Here is a 20,667-nt window from a genome sequence, read left to right as displayed (position 1 = left end):
AAAGGAAGTCACCAAGACAGAAAACAAATAATGAATTCAAGAATGAATAATTAAACAAATTATGACCACAACAAGTGATTTAGCCATTTAACTAAGCGTAAGCTAAGCGTAGTTCAAAGCACATGTAATGCACTGCTTGAGGCAATTTGTACCGCATGTAATAAAGACTATAAATAAACACAATCCTTGGATTACACGTGAAGTGATCCGTTTAAAACGCAGAGTAAAAGGTTAAGAAAATCTAATAAATTACGCCCAGTTACAGATTACCACAAAAAAGTGAATTCATTAAACAGACAAATAAAGGAACAAACAGCAGCAGCCAAACAACGCTTTTGCAGTACAACGCTGAGCAATTTTATCAAAGATTCGCCCCAGAAATTCTGGCCCTATATAAGTCACAAAGATAACACCCGAGAACCGTTGTCACCAACGGAAGGAAGGCAGCAAGCTGAAGCGTTCAATGCCTTCTTCCATTCCGTATTTACTCCTGATAACGGCACGATTCATGATTACAGGCCAGAAATTATGCAGCAAAACGATGCATTAGGTGCACCAGTTATAACTGAAGCAGGAGTGTTCTCGCTGCTGTTAAATTTAGATGACAAAAAGTGTAATGGCCCAGACGGTATCCCTAATTGTTTTCTTGAACATTATGCGGAACCCATAAGCAAATATTTATGCCTAATTTACAATAAACCCATCAGAGAACAATGCCTCCCAGCGGATTGGAAAATTGCAAAAATAGTGCCTATCTTCAAGTCGGGAGATATTTTTTGCCAGTCAAATTATAGGCCCATTTCTCTGACGTGTACTTGGCGCAAAATTTTAGAACATATAATTTTAAAATTTATTACGCAGTTTGTCGAAGAAAGTAACATTCTTCACCCTCACCACCATGGCTTCAGAAGAGGTCTGTCTACTGTCGCCCAACTTGTTGTGATTCCACATGATTTCGCTAAAGCAATTAATGACCAAAGACAAATAGACATAATTTACCTCGACTTTTCAACAGCCTTTGACCGTGTTTGCCATGCAAAATTGCTTCTGAAACTCAAATATATTTTAGGGGATGGGCCAGTTGTGCAATGGATCTGCTGTTACTTATCTGACCGCCGCCAGTTTGTTCAGTTCGGCGCCCATACTTCCCGAACAATGCCAGTCCTCTCAGGTGTACCACAGGGCTCCGTTTTAGCGCCAACCTGTTCATCTTGTTTATAAACGACATAATTAGTCAGGTGGATTCCAAGATAAGACTATTCGCAGATGACTGCGTCCTGTATAGAGAAGTTCTGGACTGGCAAGACCAAATTGCTCTCAACAAGGATTTTGGTTTGATAGCCCAATGGTGCACGGTCTGACAAATGGCCATAACCCTTAGCAAAACAGTGTCAATGTCTATAACAAAAAAGAGATATAACCTTTGTTATTCGTACGGATGTACGAATGTACGAAACAGTCACTCAGTATAAGTACTTGGGCGTCGTGGACTCATCAGATCTGGGATGGTCAGCTCATGTAGACTATGTTGCAAACAAAGCTATGCGGAGGTTAATGTATCTAAAAAGGGCCCTGCGGTACTCTACGAGGGAAGTCAAACTTTTGGCTTATGTGATGTGTATTCGCTCGATCTTGGAATGTGCGGACATGGCATGGTTTCCGTTTGTCCAAAATCAAATATCTACGCTCGAAGCTGTCCAGCGGAAGGCCACGCGTTTTATCTGCAAGAGATCCCAGCGCACCGACTCACCCACGCAGATGCTGACCGAGATTGGGCTTCATACACTAACCAGCCGTGCGATGCTACAACGTGTGAAATTTTTAGAACCTATCTTGCATAACACGATTAAAGTAAATCCTGATACCTACATTTCTTTCAATACTTCCATAGAAACCCATCATAAGCATCAATTCACACTCCAAGATTATTTTTGTGCCAATAATACATACAGTTTTTCGTTTTTCCTGCGAGCTGTGCGTGAGTGGAATTCTTTAGATCAGAGTGTGGTCTCGCAGTCTACTATTGACGAATTTGTTGAACTTTCTGGCAATTCTGTACTGTCAACAACGAGGATGTGATGTCATCAGCAATGTGTCTTTCTTTTGCTTTTTATGTATAAATGTAAATCCTGTGATAACGTCAGTGCATGAATGACGGTATCTTAATTGTTTTTTTATGTGCTTGCCTCTTCTTTGTTGTAGTGGTCTTCGCATACTGTTGTGTACAAACGTGTGTATGGCTGTATGAGAAAATGTATACGGGTCCTTAATCCACTTCTGTAAACATCCCTAAAAGTATTGACAGTATCTCCAAATAAAAAAAAAATGAATAGCCGGTGCGCCCTGCCATGCCTAGTGGCATGCTTCGTTCAGCCAGTTGCACACCTGGCAGTAGCACGAAGCCTTCTTTTTTAATAGTGGTGTAACTGCATGTAACACACACACACACACACACACACACACACACACACACACACACACACACACACACACACACACACACACACACACACACACACACACACACACACACGCACACGCACACGCACGCGCACGCGCACACACACACACACACACACACGCACGCACACGCGCACACACACACACACACACACACACGCACGCACGCACACACGCACGCACACACACACACACACACACATATTGCGGGAGAGCTCTATTCACAGAGTGTATTTTCTTTTTTCTTGGCAGTTCGCCCTCAGAGGCTAGAGGAACGAGCATTTTTTCTCCACTCATAGTTCTAAATGTACGCTATGCATGGTTTATAGAGTAATTGCTTGAATTCAAACTTTTCTGATGGCGTGATCGGCTCGGCATTTGACGGATTCTATGTTTCAATAAGTGTCAGCCATAGTCATAATAGTGTACATGCTCTGAACCAGCTGGGACAAAGGCGCAAAAAAAGGTATATAGTTTCGCTCTATCTCACGTTTAAATATTAATCATGATATCACAATTGATATAATTGATATTTGGGCTTCCACAAGAGTGCACATTCATTTTTTCCTTTTGTGAATTAGCTTTGTATGCACGAACCCTTGCCTAAAGTCAGTTTACTACTCTATGTCCCACAAAAGCAAGCTCAAGGGTCTGAAGATAACCAGAACTATTCCTGCATGATTACCTAGCACGAACCTGTTCGTTTATTAGTGCCCTCTTATTAAAGCATTTCCTTGAAGCGAGCTTCTTTTTGTATCAGCGGAAGGTGTGGAAATCAACAAACGACATATTTACGTCAGCTGAACAGTTTGCCGTACAAACTGTTTCTTGCGTAGGACTGTGCACGACGACCTTTCGTTCAGCTCTCGACTTTAGGGCAAAGCAAAGTCACCCTGGTGATTGCAGCGACTGCACTCAAGGCGTTCGGCAAAAGCTGTCGCCTGGGGCATCGTGTCTTCACCTTATTCGGTTACCGAGCAGAATCCGATTGCCTGTCCGTACCTAACATTAAGGCAAGGCGATCTTGCGCATTCACGCTACAGTGAAGGCTCTGCAACCCACCTGCTTTAAAGTACAAAACGTCCCTGAGGCACACTTGTCCCGTAGAGCAATTATCCCAGTTTCTGTCCCCAAGTGTGATAGATCACTGTGTCGGCCTCTTGGACATGCAAAGTGCGCCTTATCGCAGGAGTTGGTGAGCAAGGAATGACCAGTGCCAAGGCAAAAACGCCGCCCGATAATAGCCGTGACTTGCACCAGGCCTGTGATAACGCTTAAATACCGAGAGCGGGGGGGGGGGGGGGGGGGGAATAATAAATAAACAAACTAAGAACCCTCGGGTGGGGAAGGGGGGGGGGGGGGGGACAGCAGCGCCGGTTCGCATTGTCAGATTTCTTGATGTGACGCAGATATTGGTATATATAATTACAGGGCAAGCAGCTGGAGGCAGAACGCGCAGTGCATCGTACTCGCGGTATATTCCGTGTCGTGAACAATATTACTGTGAGGTTACTCAGATCAGGCACCTTTTTTCAAGCTCATTTTTAGCACAGCTGTCGCTGAGCTCCAGGATTAATGATGCACCTGACAAGTGTTTTTGTATCTTGTTGTTACAAGGTAACTTATCAACAAACTAATGACTCTTCAGAACCGGCCCCCCTCGTCGAAATTCCGCGTAGTTAAGCTTCACGCAGGCAAGCGCTTTAAGTTAAACTAAACGGCAGACGAAAAAACAAAACAAAGAAAAGAAAATGCGGCCTGCGCAGGACATCGCGCACATTGCGGAAAAACAGCAGTGAAAAACTGTCGTTTGGAACCGGATGTCGTCGACGCTGCAGTCCTGGTCGCCGCAACTGGCGGCGGCAGCGGCAGCGACGGCGCTGTAGCTGCGAGACGAGGAAGGGCGCGCCGTGGGCGGGGGAGACGGGCGGCCCTGCGATGGAAGCGCGAGTTTACCGGATTTCAATTTATTTGGCCACCGCAAACTGATTGCAACCCCGGAGCCCGACCGAGAGGGGGACATTCCAGCGGAGGAAGATAAACAGCAGCGATCAGGGCGGGCCCCGATTTGGGGCGGCATCTGAAAACGTCGCCGAACGTTCAGCTCGCCTCGGCGGCAAGAAGCAACGGCGTTGCGCGCGCGTCGGCCGCGACGCTGTCATGGCATCGGCTTTGCCGCCGAAATTCCGGACCGGTGTATATAAACGCTGCGCTCCGGAGGCTCTGAAAGCGAGTTGGCGTCCCACACAGGAGGGGCACATTTCAGCGCAAGGCCGGCAAAAAGCCCCCACGCTGCCGCTTTTCATTCATCTTTCCCGGTATTGCCCCCGAGCAGCAGTGGTGGTGTGGTGATCGCTTTTCTGGCTGGAATGCGAGCGCTCCTCAAGGCGAGAACTTTTGGCGGAGTTGTCGTAGTGGGGGGACAGGGCGCGGCACAAACGGCAAATTGCGCGCAGGCTCTTCGCTTTTGTCTGCCGCGGCTGCACCAATGAGCGGCGTCGGCGGCTGAGTTGAGGAACAACCACGAGCGGAGGGGAACATTCCAAAGAGGTCCTACAAGTATCAGTACATAGTTTAGCTTCCCAACAAAACCATATCGGCTTCCTTTTGTGAGAGCCGAGCGCACAGAGCCGCAGGCGCAGCCCGCATAGCTCCCATCATTCCAGCGATCGTTGTGCGCGAACGCTCGACGCGCAGAACGAAAACACCCGAGCACTCTTTGTTCCGTTTGGGCGCGCCGTGTGCGACTCCTCTCTCCAAGACATTTCGAGAGGTTTCTTCGCAATGACAGCTGCATCCTTGTGAAGCGAGCAGATTCGTGAAGTTCGACTTGTATACGCTTGTAAGCTGCTGTGGCAGAGTTATATGAGTTTACCCCTCCAGAGCACGCGTCTCATTCGCCGTGGACTGAACATCAGTCTGTTTGGTTGTTGCGGAAAACGCCTTCATTGCAAATGTTTTAACACGAAGCACCCATCACGTGAGGTTCTTGGCAACATCCCATTTCGGTCGCCAAAGCCGAGATACGGTGCTTTGCAATTTGCGGCTGGATTTGGGGCCGTGACTTAATCAAAAAGTCCAAAGACTACCTTGTGCACAGGAACATGCAGTCACGAACCCGGCGCAAGCGTGGGAGCAGTGTGCGGTATGCCGCGGAGCACTGGCCACTCAAAAACAGACTTCAAGGCGCGGGTACCACGGCGGCCATCTTGGAAAAGATAGATTCCCGGACAGGGCATGGTTTCGCAGAACTGTCATTTAGCGTCGTTCAGATATTTCTTCTCAACAAATATTTATTGATATGCACAGCTGAGCTGACATTGTAATATCTACTAGCGGGAAATAAGATGAACACAGTTCCGGTGATATAAGAATGCGCCTTCGTCGATCACACCATGCATAAGAAAACTGGGGCATTCAATTTATTGCGTAGTTACAAACGCGCAGGAGCGGACTTTAAGGACATCAAGTGCGGGAGCGCCATATGGAGAAGCGCGAAATTTTTCATAGCCAAACCAAAGAAACCGAATTTTATCGATTGAAAATGTGCAAGAAACAGATTGTAAAAATAAGACTCCCCCCCCCCCCCCCCCCCCCCCCCCCCCCCCCAGCCTACTCTAAAGGTGGCCCATAAACCCGCCCCTGTCCATAATGCCCACAGGGTGCCTCCAACTTGGTCAATGTTGAGCCTCAGAACATTCTCGGAACCGTTTTTATGCCTAATTATGAGCCCGCTCTTGTACAGTCTTTGTCAAAAGTTTGGAGCCCAGGGAGTTCACTTCCAAGCTTTATACTGGGACTCCATGAGCATTCATGGAAGTCCTACCTATTGCAGGAGGCAGTACCAGAAATCTTCTCATGTCCACGAAATCTGCAGCGCTAGAGATCCATTAAGAATGACATGGGGCTCAAAAGAAAACCCCCTGGGCTCCAAACTTTTGACAAAGGCTGTACATTTCCACGGTACGAGTGCATTTCCGATATGCGAAGAAATAAGTGACACGTATCGTTTAAACATTTTAGGTTACCTAAATATATGCTCTTATACATGTGTGATATACGGTACATTGATATATGCATAGCTTCCTGAGATCCGAACAACTGACTGCCCGTGGTCATCTAATTGTGTGCTTCCAGATGCCTGCCTGTAAGTAGCTGCAACGGTCCGATGTTCGTCCCTGATCACTACAGCTTAAACTCGGTCGCGATCACGATCGATCATGAAGAACCACAGAAACTTCCATCCCAGACCTTATCTTGCGATTTTCGGGCACAAGGACCGAGTTTCAACTAAATACAGCCTTGTCCTCCTCCCTCCTCGCTAAATTTCTGAGCGCAGTGGTGATACGGCCCAACTGAGTATTACTTACTTGCTGATATGAAGCTTTACTCTGCAAAGAAGATGGCGTAGATCGACGCCCGTTGAAGATGCTTTGTAAGCTGTACATATTGTCAGAGAAAGACAAATCTAGTATTCCGTTTAAAGTGGCAGACCGTGGTACGGAAGATCTGTGAGGTATAAGGATGAACATGTGTCAGAGGTGCCATCTGTTTGCCAAAGAAAACTCGGCCTTGTTTCTTTCAGGACTAAGGGAAAAAGGAGGCCGTCGCTACAAAAAGATACAAAACTGTCGGATCTTCGTTTAGTAAATAGGAACAAAGGAGAGAGAAAAAGAGAGAATGGTGCGTACGCAGTGGCCATCTAACTCTGCTGAACTATAAGTGATTACTGACGCCTGTAGCCGCATAACGGGCGAGGAGGATCACTTGTCGATCGTATTTTTTCGTGTGAGTCGTGGAATTATACGCCTTACCTTGAGAAACGCGTTGTAATAGGAAGAAGCAAAGACTGGCTAACAAGATAAATTATGGTTTATGGGGGTTTAACGTCCCAAAGCGGCTCAGGCTATGAGGGACGCCGTACTGTAGGGCTTCGGAAATTTCGACCACCTGGGGTTCTCAACGTGCAATGACTTCACACAGTACACGGGCCTCAAGAATTTTGCCACCATCAAAATTCGACCGCCGAGGCCGGTATCGGACCGCGTCTTTCGGGTCAGCAGCCAAGCGCCATAGCCACTGAGCTACCGCGGGAGCTGAGAAGAGAAACTATTAAGCTGAAAGGATGCATACATCAGGACGCACATGTGTTTGCAGTCCATGCATATATTACTATGCGATAAAGGGCGTTTTTAAGATAATGATCCTGTTGGCACATATGGTAACACATCATGTTTTGGCACATAAATGTACTGCTTGAAACTTCTTGGAAGTTAGCGCGCGTGTCCGTCTCCGTTTCTGTGCCTCTCGTCTTCCGCTGCGCCACAGTTTGTTTATCGATATAGGAACTGAGCGGGGGCGTGTTTTCAAAAGTAGAACGCGCGGATTAAGACGCCAGGCATGTGCGTGGCAAAAAAAAAAGGGGGGGGGGGGGGGAGAACTAAACAGAGGGCAGCAGCGGCCAGGGGTCTCGTGGAGACTGGAGTGATGCAAACTCAAACGACGCGCGCGTTTCTTCTCTTCCTTCTCGCTCTTTTCACACATCGGCGCACATCAGACCGGCTCGCAAGGTGGACAAAAAATGATTCGGGGCGCGCATTGCGCGGCTTCCGTCGTACATTTACGATGCTCGGGGCCTCGTACAGACCCCGAACTCTATAATGACTCCGTCCTCACGACACATGTCCACACACCTCTGGGCGAGCAACGCGCCGCCGGAGCCCTCGCACTTTATGTCGCCGCTATCGCTGAACAAGTCTTTGTACCATACCGCTGTCGCCGGAATGTCTTTTTCGCCTCGACTCCGTCCGGTTAACCAAGGCACATACACTTGGCGCCGCTGTGTGCCACGAAATGCTATGTAATAATGGTGTTTCCGGCGAACGCTCTAGTGAGAAAGCATTAAGGAAGCCATGGGCTGTTGCACAGTGCTCCAAAGACGGGACGGTCTTCTTGTTGCAACGACGCTGCGTCGTTCTGCTCCTCTTTCTTGTTCGTTTTTCCTCCTCGCTTCGTGAAGAAAGTCACGCCAGATGCCATTTTCCGCTTTGTTGCTTCTAGCTCATATGAGCCATTCCGCCAGCGGAGCCGTTTCCAACTCCACTTCAGAAAGAATAATAAAAAAAAAGACAACTGCTAAATGCCTACTGGGCAGTAGATTTGCTATACGACACCTTGAAGACTCGCTGCCAGTGCATGCCCGCTGTTCTTTCCTTCATTTTCGCTGCTGGCTCTCTTGGCTCTCTTTCCTGTCTCGTCTCTAACGCGCTTGCTTTTCATGCAGCTGTGCTCCCGGTTTTTCTCCCCCCAACTCGGCATTCCGGCAGAAATGTAGACAGTGGAACCAACCCGCTTTTTAAACTGACTCGGGCTTTAAGTGACTAAGATCAGTGCGCAGGTAAATAGCGAATTAGCACATACCTTTCAAGAGCCATACGTAATGCAGCTGTGCCTAATAACGCTCTGCGCTAGTGGTATGCTGCCTGCTACCTATGTATTAACTCAGCTTCAGTGACTGGACGTGAATTACTTCCTGCAGTACGAAAGTGCACAACGCTTAAAGTGCAACATATCGTCTCTCCATAATTCACGCACACCTTGGCAAAAAAGTGATAAATTAACAAATTTAAAAACTGACATTAGTATTCCGAAAAATTTATTGCGAATTAACTTTTTTATTTCGATGTTTCTAGGGAATGCTAGTTTGAAGAAAAGCTATTGAGGTCATGTCCACAGTTGCGTATGATAATTTTGGTAAAGAGTTCCCAGCCCACACTCGCTGCCGCTGGGCCGTGCAGATCGGCCGGTATTCGACACCCAACGCTCCGAACATCTGGAAGGGGAGAAGTACTCTCGTCGTCACCCCTGCGAAGCTTTGTGGTGCGAAGGAAGGAGGCTCAGCAGGAAGCATGACACGCGGCTTGGGAAATTTTGATGAAGATTGCCTAACTTACCGAAACACGCTAAACTCCGCGAAAATCTCGTTACACCTAAACGTTATGGCATGTATACGCATTCGATAGTAACGTCTTGAAGCAACGTGCATAAGAGAAGGGTAGTGGTCATGTTGCAGGGTGTATACGCATCGAAAGTAAAGTCTTAAAGCAACGAGCATAAGAGAGGATTGGTAGTCATGTTGCAGGAAAATTTACTCAAGAAACACGCACAGCCCCTATATTTACACCGATAAGTTATGAGAAACTTTCTCCACAGTAAAGGCACTGACGAGGGTGGTATACCGTAACTGAAAAGTCTCGCATTCACCGCCTACTCGAAGATTTTCCCCAGGATGGCAGCATGCAGTACCTTTGATGGTATACACTGCCATGGTGACAACAGTGTCCAAGAGGGCAGCACTGCACTTGGTAGGTAACACTGCCCAGATAAACTACACTGTCATTGGTGGAGCACACTGCCAAGTTGGAAACACTGTCTTAGGGTAGACAACGATGCCATGGTAAGCAACACTATAGTGGGCATGCTGGGTTGCCATGGTGGGCAACCGTAAGGGGCATGTGGGCCAGGAAAAGGGCGCCCATGCGAATGCGTCCTTTCTTGTCAAGTGGTACAGGCGTGCCTAGTAGGAACCCACCGCGGTGGCTCAGCGGTTCCAGCGGTCGGCTGCTTATCCCAAGGTCGCGGGATCCAATCCCGGCTGCGGCGGCTGCATTTCAACGAATGCGAAATAGAAAAATTCCCGTGTGCTGCGCGACGTCGGTGCGCGTTAAATAACTATAGGTGGTCTAAATTAATCCGGATCCCTACACCACGGCGTCCCTCGGGACGTTAATCCCAACTTACCGCCTACCAAATACGGCTTGGAAGGAGTGCACTATATGAGTGCAGTGAGGTGCTCCGGTGCGATTACGGGTGCATGACGCAAAAGTCTACTTTTTAATACAGACACGCATTCTTGACATCCACCTGTCATTTTCCGCTAGTTTGTCCGGAATGTGGTCTCATCCATCGGGTCATTGCTACTAGGGTGCACATATACACCTTGCGCAAGCTACAGAGTGAAAAAACTACGCCATTTCGATCCCCAGATGCAGTTTAATGGCGCTGCGATATTGTTGCAGGCGGCGGCAGTTTTAGACACGTGCGCCATGACGCCGTGCCATACCACTGCCTGGTGTGAAAGTATTAGTTACAAAAAAAATTATTGAAACTCCGTGTTCGCACTGCGGCTCTGCGCAGTGTATATGGTTCCAACGCTAGAGATACGTAGTTCTTGTGAGCGATCATGTGACCACCCTGAGTCACGTAGCTCTTAACTCACACTTCGTGCAGCCTTCCCTGCCATCGGGTGGGACGTGCGGTTGTAAGACGCCGTCAAACGCTTCGAAATGCCCCGTTGGTCGCGCTGAATGCGTCTGTGCGCAGGTTGCTGAATGGCAATGCGCAGTAGCAGTCTTAACAGTGGGTGAGCACCTGGGGCCATATACTGTAAGGATCCACTATCAATTTTCCATTTCGGGTCCATTTGGTCATCTAGCACCGGTGACTTGTTCGGTGACGTAGCTAGGGCTTTCAAGAGTCCGTGAGAAGCGACCGGATCTCGCAGCATTCGCTTCATATCGCAACCAACCGTTAACTGGAGCATGAGGCGTGTGTGTCTCCGTGGGGGCATGATGGATTGTGATTTCTGTGATTGGCCACTTGCTACTTTCGTTTATAGCTGATGTCACTCCAAATGAAATAAAAAATGGGTATCCATTTCAAACGGATTCTTGAAATCCGTACCGATCGTACGTACGGATCGTACCGATCCCTGGATCGTACCGTGAAGGGGTGAAACCGCAGGGGTGAAACTGAGAGAGATTAAAGAAAAACTTAGGATCGTCTTAAAGACATATGCTTCAAGAAGAAAATGCGATGCGTATGGAAGCTGGCCCACACCCGAAAATTTCAAAGGACCCCAAAAATTTGGAAATAGGCCCAAACCAGAAAATGAATTTAGCTGGATTAGTATGGATTAGACTAATAGATATTGGTGGAAATTAGTGTGGATTAAGGTGGATTGGTGGGTCGCATTAGTATAACCACATATTATAATCCAAAGAAAGATAGCCGAACATTCTATTCCTCAGATTTCCAGAATTAGCGGTACTGATGACATCGCGGCCCTCTCAATGAATCAGGCAATTTCCTTACGGAGAAACCCGGTGGTTTTGGAAGACGACAACCTAAATGTTATTGCATTAATAAAGGCAGACAACATTTGCCTTTCATCAACAAAAAAACCTTGCACAATCACGCGCAAAATGTCGCCACACTGCATTTCGCATCAGAAGGCTTCAGCGCAGCGGAGACAATCTCTTTTGTAAAACGAAAGCGCTATGTGGGAGGCATTCCACTAAGGAGCCACGCGTCGTAGCAGTCACGCTAATTCGCATAGCTAACCCCACCGACACTTCTTAGCCAAGTTCTAGGCGTCGCCACTGGATGGCGCTGCGGGATCTCGCATCGTGCTTAAGAGCAGAAGTTCAGTCGAGATTAGACGTAAATCAGAGAGCTGTTGGAAGATTAGCACTAGGTGCCCACGGCAAAACCACAAACGAGGCAGTACAAGGGGATATGGGCTGGGCATCGTTCGAAGCACGGGAAGCTAAGAGTAAAATACTATATGAAGAACGCCTGAGGAAATTGGACGATAACAGATGGGCAGCTAAGGTATTTAAATATTTATACAGAAAGAACGTTGACTCACAGTGGCGGAAAAGAACTAGAAAACTAACCAGTAAGTATGCCGGTCATGAGGACGGAGAAAGAAAGAGCATTAAACGACAGGTTAAAAACGCGGAAGTTAAAAATTGGATGAATTCAATGGAAAAGAAACATAGTGTAGAACTATACCGATACTGGAAAAGGCAGATCAGGAAAGAATTTTTCTATGATAACTCAAGAGGCAGTGCCCTACTTTTTGAAGCTAGATCAGGGTGTCTTAGAACGCGCAGCTACAAAAAGAAATTTAACGAAGAAGATGACACATGTGCAGTGTGTGGTAGATCTGTGGAAACAATTGAACACCTCATAATCAAATGTGATGGTATCCATCCGGATGTCGATGCAGGCACAGTCACTCTTTCTGAGGCCCTAGGGTTTAAAGATAACAATGGACATGTAAATAAATCTGCAGTGGAAGTCAGCAAAAAGCGATTGGAGGATTGGTGGCTGAAAAGCAGAGATGTGGCATAAGGTTAGAATTGTAAGAAACCGTAGGTAAAGGTGATGGCGAATCTTAATGAGAATTGCCAACACAGTAAACAAAAAAAATAATAAAGAAAGAAAAGCTGAGCATGGTGGCAATTGCCACCACCCCGTTTCAAAGGGGGCGCTCCTATCTATCCATCCATCCATCGTAGTGTTTCTCGATATAGTACCGCGTTGCAGCGTGCCTGGATGTCCACTTGTCTCCGGAGTTCGCCATCGAGGCATTCTAGCGCACTGGAGTTTAAGGGCCGGAGAGAGGGCGCTGATGCAGTGAAAGCGAGAGGGTGCGGAGGAGGTTAGCACCGGCGAGGGGGTGAAGAGCTTCGTTGCAAACACGGCGGTTGGTGAGCAGAGGTAGTAGAGATGCACTGCTTTCTACGTCATCAGCATAATTAGCCTGAAAATGTCAATCGCAGGACAAAGGCCTCTTCCATATCTCTCCAATTAGGAGAGCAGAAAGTTGGGCTAGTTGGTTGGTTTGTATCGGCTTAGTCCTTATGTTTCTGCGCAATTTTTTCAGTATGCTCTCCAAATAACCCTGTCCTGTGCCAGCTGCGGCCACCCTATCCCCGCAATCTACTTAACCTCACCCGCCCAATTAACTTTCCGCCGCCCCCTACTACGCTTGCCCTCTCTTGGAGTCCAGTCATCTACCCTTAATGACCATCGGTTGTCTTGCCTTCTCATTACATGCTCTGCCCAATTGCATTCTTCTTCTTGATTTCCACTAGAATGTAATTAACCCGCGTTTATTCCCTCACCCACTCTGCCTCTTCCTGTCTCTTAACGTGACACCTATCATTTTCCTTTCCATAGTTCGCTGCGTTGTCCTCAATTTAAGTTAAACCCTTTTCTTTAGTCTCCACATTTCTGCCCCATAGGTGAGTACCGGTAAAATGCAGCTGTTATATACTTTTCTCGTGAGGGATATCGGCAAACTGCCATTCATGATCTTAGAGAACATGGAAAATGCGCTTTACCCGATTCTTATTCTTCTAGCTATTTCACTCTCGTTATATGGATCTGCGGTCACTACCTGCCCTAAGTAGTAGTATTCCCTTACCGCTTCTAGCGCCTCGCTACCAACTGTAAACTGCTGTTCCCTTCTGAGACTGTTAAACATTACTTGGGTTTTCTGCATATTAATATTTAGACCCATGGACCGTTCTGCTCTGCTCTGCCTGTCTAAGTCATTTATCATGCTTCTCAGTACGTCCCCTGAGTGACTTCGCAAGGCAATGTCATCAGCGAATCGCAGATTACTCAGGTATTCTCCTGTAACTCTCTGAATACCTCCTGTAAACAGGCAGTGAATAGCAGTGGCGAGTTCGTGTCTACCTGCCTTATACCCTTCCTTATCGGAATTTTGTTCATCACTTTATGGAGGTCTATGGTGGCTGTGCAGCCGTTATAAGTATCTTCCAGAATTTCTCATTAGGCTAATCTACCCCCTGATTCCGTAATGCCTTCATGACTGCTGATGTTTCGATTGAGTTAAATGCTTTCTTGTAATCTATGAAGGCTATATATAGCGGTTGGTTATATCCTGGGCATTTCTCTATCACCTAATTGATAGTGAGAATAGGGTTTATTTTGAGTAGCTTTTACGATAGCCTGCATGATCATGTGGTTGACTGAAGTCTAAAGTGGTCCTCATTCTATTAGCGATTACCTCAGTAAATAAATACCTTGTAGGCAACGGAGGGTAAGCTGTTCCTTCTGTAATTTTTCAAGTCCTTCAAGTCTCCTTTATTATGCATGAAGATTATAGTATCGTTCTTCAAAGCTTCTGGTACGCTCGAGGTCATAAAGCAGTGCGTATAGAGGATGGCTAGTTTTTCTAGCACAATCTGCTCTCCATCCTTCTACTGTTACCTGATTCTCAAGAGCTGCTTTCCCCCTTTGCATTGCTCCTAAGGCTTTCTTTACTTCCTCTGTCGTTAATGGCGGGATGTCCCATTGCTATGGACTACTAGATCCTGATTATATCGGCTACTGCATAAATTTGTGTACACCTCTTCGGCTGCTCTGTCTTTTCCATATTGCTAATGACACTGCCCCCTTTGTCTCTTAAAGCGCACATTTGATTTTTTCCTATGCCTAGTTTCGTCTTCACCGCTCTTGGATACCTCCGTTCTTTAGAACATGCTAAATTCTCTCCATTATAAACTTGCTTATGTCGGTTACCTTGCGCGCATTAATTAGCTTTGGTAGCTTTGCCAGTCCTATTCTGTCTGTGGGGTGAGAGTCTTTCATGCTGTGGCGTATCTTAATCAGAACTTTCGTCTCCTGAGACAGCTTGCCAGTATCCTGTCTGACCAACCCTATCGCCTACTTGTACTGTGCACTCCGCAATGACAGCTGTGAAATTAACGTTCGTTGCTTCAATAATAAGGTCGTCATCCTCAGTTAAAGTCGAATATCTGTTCAATAACGAGATCCTGAATTCCTCTACTTTCCCTCTTACCGCTAACACGTTGATGACGTTCGCCACACTAGTTTCTTCCGTCAAACGTCATACTACGTCATACTAACGTCATATTTTCAAACGGTTGGCGCGAACGAGTTTGCATGCGCGCGTGTACAGAGATTATGCCTTAACGTCCTATGGAGTGGCCGCCATTTTGTTGTACATGAAGCACGGCGAAAGAGTGCTACCGTTACTAATCTGTTTATCGTTATCTGTTCCTGCCTGCAACAATGAAGCTGCACGCTGTGCAACAAAACGGCATCCCTGATGTCATTTGAATGCCCCTACAGACGTCGTGCACGTTACGCGAGCCAGTAAGGGCCGCCGCGGTGGCTCAGTAGCTTTGGCGTTGGGCTGGTGAGCCCAAGGTCTCTGGATCGAATCCTGGTCTCGGCCGACGCATTTCGACGGCGGTGAAATGCAAAAACGCCTGTGTGCTGTGCTGTGTCAGCGGATATGAAAGAACACCAGGTGGTCTGAATAAACCCGGAGTCCTCCTCTACAGCGTTCCTCATAGCCAATGTACCGTTCAGGGAACTTAGTCTGAACATTCCACCTTGTATATGCACCCCCCCCCCCCCCCCCCTCGTGTATTTCTGATTGTGCTAGGAAAACTTGCCGCCCTGTATACGCAATGCGCAAGACCTCGAGCATACCGGAATCTTGAAGGAACGCTATCATTACCTTAATCCTTTAGAAAGTGGACGCCAAAGACTTGAAAAACTACAGCCCGATCAGCTTACGGCATCAAGAAGCTTACAGCTTCTTTAACACTGTGAGGCCCTGCTGTCGTGGAGGATTTCTTCCGCTGCAGGCTGTAGGAAAGCATTTGGCTTGGTGAGGGCACGTAATGACCGCAGGAGGAGGTCTGCTGTGAAGATGAGACAACGGTGAAGATGTGGGTGCCCTCAAAATATTTCTCGGCTAAGTAGGCGAGGGCAGCTTGCAGTAGCGCAGCTTGTGGAATGCGACTCTTCGCATTCACGCCTGGTATAAACTGTTTGATCTTTTGAGGCGAGAGTGTCCAGGGGGAAAGGACGGAATCAGTAATTATTGTGGCTGAGTAATACAAAGGAGGTGCAGGAGTTGCACAGCTTGGCCGAAGCCAGAGTTACTGTGGGCTATATTGGACACGGTGTAGGAAGTTCTTCCCTTGGACTACATGCCGGAGATGGGTACGCATAGTCTCCTTGGAGGTGATGACATCTAGCGGGAGACATCCTGCTTCCGCTACTGTTCACGCGGCACATGATCCATTTAGAAGGCCAGGACAGATTTGCAGGGGGTTCCGCGCGGCTTGGTGGTCTTCTTGGCTGTTGTGGATCGAAATACCGATAAATAATATCGTAATCTTTCTTCAACATAGGCTTTTCGAAGCAGAACTCTTGAGCGGCACTTGCTGCCCCATCGTGCTCCCGCTATTAGCCTAAAAATTTGTGAAGCTGTCGCAATCCTCTCACGGAGTTTCCTAATCTGAGATGTCCCAGAGAGATTTTTGTCAATCCCAACACCAAAGAATCACTGGGACAGTACGTAAGGTAGCACGCGTCCACCTAGTAAGAGCGAATATCTGGTCATTGTTTTTATTACGAAAGCCATGAAAACACTTTTTTTTTTGGCGAGAGACGAAGACCTCGGGGAGTCAAATACATAGAGATGTTCAGTAACGCTCCCTCAAGATTTGACTGGGTGATGTAGCGCGAGCGTGATGCCCTCCAGATACAGATATCATTTGCATAAATCATCCTTGGGGTCCCCACCAGTCTGCTAAGAAGAATGGTAATGTTCCAGGAGACGAAGGCGGGAGTTACGGGGTAGCTTAGCGATAGCTTCGTAGCTCACTTCGTCATGGCCCGGTGGCGTGCGCCTGTTTGATTCGGCGATGGTTGTGGTCAACTCTTGAGTAGTGAAGGACAGATCGAATGCAGGCACTCCTCCCGTAGGAAGACCGACTGACCATCTGCGGAGAATGTCGAAGGCCCTGACCCCGCTGGAAGTAGTCTGCAATATTCTTCGAAAACTTCCTTTGGGGATTTTCGTTCATGGACACACAGTGCGGCGAAGAGGTTAAGCTGTTGGGTTGGCGTGCGCATACCTGTAACGATCAGCCAAATTTTGGTCATCGGTCGGCGCACATTCAATGTGGAACAAAAGTCACGCCTTCTTGGCCGACTAAGTTTATTCAAGTAGCGGCGATTATGTCGTTATGCCCGCCGGCAGGCGCGATGATCTTCAAGGCTGTTTGAGCTGAAAGCTATCCTTTCAGCTCGCCTGCGAATAGCATACGTCCTTTAAAATTCCTCGTAATTTGATGGTAAACAAACACTTTTAGCTCTCAGGTTGAAGCAGTGATTCCCCTGCTTGCAGGTACTTGTATGCATCCCAGCCTGTACATTTTATAGGGATTTTCTTTAGTGGCATCTGCGCACGTACAGCTGATACAAGAATAGGGCAATGATCACTTCCCCGCGTTTCCATGTCGGTGCCCCAGCCAGTGTTATGGGCAACTGAAATTGTAGAAAAGGTCGCGTCGATATTGCTGGTAGTCGTCCAGCCTCAGAGGTAGGCAATGCTTCCGTCATTTAGAGGTTGACTCGAATGCTTAGAGAGTAGGTCTGCAAGCCTGGCACCTCGCGCACGTGTGTGTGTGAGCTGCCCCAAATTTCATGACGAGCATTGAAGCCTTCACAAATAATATGAAGGTGTCGTCGCTATCAAGTTTTCAAGCCTCAAAGTGTCGAATGGCCCCCCTGGCTCTAGGTATACTCCAGCGAGATTGTACTCTTGCTCGTCAATTACTCTTACGGCATGCACGTATTCGATGTCACTGTGAGGCAGGGCATCGACCAGAGAGGCCAGGATAACCTTGCGAAAGCCTACCAGTAATCTGCTGACGTAATCGCTCGTTGTGAATGGTGAAAATAGTATCTGTTCAATCTAAAATGTTCCTCGACAAACGATTCTGGGATGACCATGAAAGGAGAACGGTACGCTCGCACTGCCTGTCGGAAACATGAAAGTTTCGAGCGTAAGCCGCGAGCCCTCCTCTGGAATATGGTGCATTTGCAAAAGATGTAGTGGATGGTCATCTCAGGGGAGGCTGTCGTTGTATTACGACCCTGCGGAGCGTAAGTTTCTGACACCAACGGCTCCACTGCCAGAACAGCGTATACTTCTGGGAGACTTCTTGACGAGTGGTTCGCGCGGACAAGAGTCTTGATGGCTGCGAACAGTATATATGAATAATAAGCTTGTAGTGTCTTGTTCGGTGCCTGCGTTTAGCTGGCTTTCGCACGTCGTCCTGTCGCATTGTGGTGTATTAGTCTGCTTGCCGAATCTTGTTTGGAATGTTGCGGTAGCTTCGCAGAAGGCCGCGAACCCGTGAGCTTGCCTCGCTTCTTTCTGGCCGCGGCTGCGCATGTTTCCAGCTGTCTTTTCCCGTTGCGACGATGGATATTGGTAGAGATCTGGCGTGTTTGTGAAAACAACCCGAGTATAGGCGGTGGTTCATGGCGCTTGGGCGGTTTACCTTGTACTTGTTCTATCGTGTTAGCAATCGCGGCAGATTTCTTTTTATGGCACCCTCCGTATGACGGAGGGTGTGGGCCCACCACCGCCGCTTGTGCATTTAGGCTGCGCTCTCTAGATGCATTCTTTGTGCGAATGGAGGCCAGCACACACTTTGCAACAAACGGGGCCGGCACAATGCCTCGATATGTGGCCATGTCTCTGGCATTTGTAACATTGCGCAGCTGCTCCAACATAATCAGTTACAGGGTAACTATACAATCCAAGCGTAACCTGTTTGGGCAGTGAGGATTCCTTGGGGAATAATAAGAGAACCGAGCGACGACGTACCTCTTTGATCATGCTACCGGCTTCAGGAATGTAAATGGTGAGCCTCCCGACGCCTTGGTCACGCAGGTACTCCTCTAGGTCTTCACCTCAGTAAGCGACAGTTACATCTTGAATTTTGCCTTAAAAAGGCGTGTACCAGTATGGGAGCGGGCTTATACAGCCCTCCAACCTGCTCAGTTACTGTAAGCAGACGACTGGCGGCGAGCAGTGTCGATACTGTAACCATCAAGCTTCCGTCCTTGTTAAGGCGATGGCTGAGAACTTTCTCTTCAGCCGACGTTACTACCCCAGATGCTATGATCTAGTGTTGGTTTTCTATAGGCTTCCTCCATCCGAGGTGGGCCAGAAGACTATAGGAACACCAGCCGCTCTTTCTTTCTTGCAGGATAGATATAATTGTGAAGGATGCTTGGTCCCTCTCCTCTGCACTTTCGGCCGAAGGCTCGCAGGTGGCTTCTTCGTCTTGCAATCTCTTGTTCGCAGGGCCGTGGTCTTTGGCCCCGACTACAGTGGCTGTTGGATTAGAGGCAGCCACTCCTGCCATAAGTGCAACATGGAGTGCAGCTGGCGGTGAGGTTCCGAATCGGGGAGGATACGTCGCAGAGCGCCTAGGAGCTCACTTGACGTGTTTCTCCCGGTGAGCGGGGACCCCAGATTGTCGCACGCCGAGTGCACAACCCAGTAAAGTGGTAAAGTCGTTTATAGTGAGAAAAAAAAACAGAGAAAATTAAGGAGTGGTCTCAGACAGACAGACTGCTAATCCGAAATAAAGAAGAAGAAATGGGCAGAACATGTAATGCGAAGGTAAATAACCGATGGACCTTTCGAAAGCGAGTAGATTCCCAGAGAAGGCATGCGTAGCAGAGGCCGGCAGAAAATCAGGTGGGCCGATGAGATTAAGAAGTCTGCGGGGATGAGGTGGCCGCAGCTGGCACAGCACAGAGAGAAAGGAATTTTAATGAGGGAAAGGTGGAGAGGTCGGCCGGTGGTAAAATACGGCTATGGGAACTTGCAGCGAACGTAGGTAGGCTGGTCATGATGGTGATGACCCCTATACCGTTAGTAGGCGGTGAAGGGATAACGCGGTTGTGACGTCACGACAAGTATGTTTGGAACCGTCGATGTCAGGGGACGCTGTGTGATAATTATTTGCCGCTCAGATTGGCGATTTACGCAGCAAAGTTAAACACTGCACAATTTTTTTTTGTGTGCGTGTGAACACATGATCCATTTAATGTATTTTAAGCTCGATACTGAAGTAAAAATGCATTAGGTCCTTTTGTGCGAAAAAGTTTTCCTTTCAAATTCCTCCTGCCTCTGCTGCCATTCCATTTCCTTTTAATTACTCGCTTAACAGTGGTCTCTGTAAACTGTTTCTGTGGCGGTCCAGTGATTCGTTCCGCCGTCAGGCAACAATAAATCCGCCTTGTGCGGTAAAAGGCCGCTTCTAGCCCTATTTAGTGCTGTAAACATGTATAAAATGGAGGACTAACGTGACGCAAGGTTACCGGTACACACTGACGAAGCCTTCGAATGAAGTCACGAGTCTCGTGAGTGCCTGGCATAAGTGCCGCCTCTGCCACATGATTCTTGTCAAGATGCTTACTGTAATCATATTTACAGGCCATTGATAAAAAAAAACCTTCATTTTTGGCGAAAACTATATA

At 47.7% G+C, this 20,667-nt stretch overlaps 1 pseudogene; it reads right to left on the bottom strand.

Annotated features, from left to right (window-relative positions):
- Positions 1-15,909: 15,909 nt before the first annotated feature.
- The window catches only part of LOC149350511 (uncharacterized), a 122,710-nt pseudogene continuing 117,952 nt past the window's right edge, over positions 15,910-20,667 (bottom strand).

This window comes from Amblyomma mixtum, chromosome 3 (assembly GCF_055824585.1).
Source record: "Amblyomma mixtum isolate Tamu chromosome 3, ASM5582458v1, whole genome shotgun sequence".
Classification (NCBI taxonomy): Eukaryota; Metazoa; Arthropoda; class Arachnida; order Ixodida; family Ixodidae; genus Amblyomma; species Amblyomma mixtum.
The sequence above is the reverse complement of the archived record's forward strand: the minus strand, read 5'-3'. Positions and strand labels throughout refer to the sequence as shown.